Genomic DNA, 286 nt, shown 5'->3' with positions numbered 1-286 from the left:
GGTCTGGACTGCTTAATTAAGTTTTCTGCCGCGGTAATCCTGGTAGGGGGTCCCCTATCCGTGGCCACACCTTTCTCCACTGTCTGGGTCCGAAAGCGAAGGGCTCCGGCACCTCGGAGCCTGCAGGGGCGGAGGGAAGCCAGCGCAGCACGCATGCGCACCCCGGCCGCCGCCGGCTCTCATAAGAGCGCAGTACAGCCCGGCAGCGAGCTGAGTAGGAGGTGGGCTGGCGCCGTGCGCGGCGGGGGTGCGGTGGCTGGCCCGCTCGGCGTCTCTCCTGCACCGC

This window comes from Tupaia chinensis, unplaced genomic scaffold (genome assembly GCF_000334495.1).
Source record: "Tupaia chinensis unplaced genomic scaffold, TupChi_1.0 Scaffold000634_1, whole genome shotgun sequence".
Classification (NCBI taxonomy): domain Eukaryota; kingdom Metazoa; phylum Chordata; class Mammalia; order Scandentia; family Tupaiidae; genus Tupaia; species Tupaia belangeri.
Note: the sequence above shows the minus strand (reverse complement) of the source record.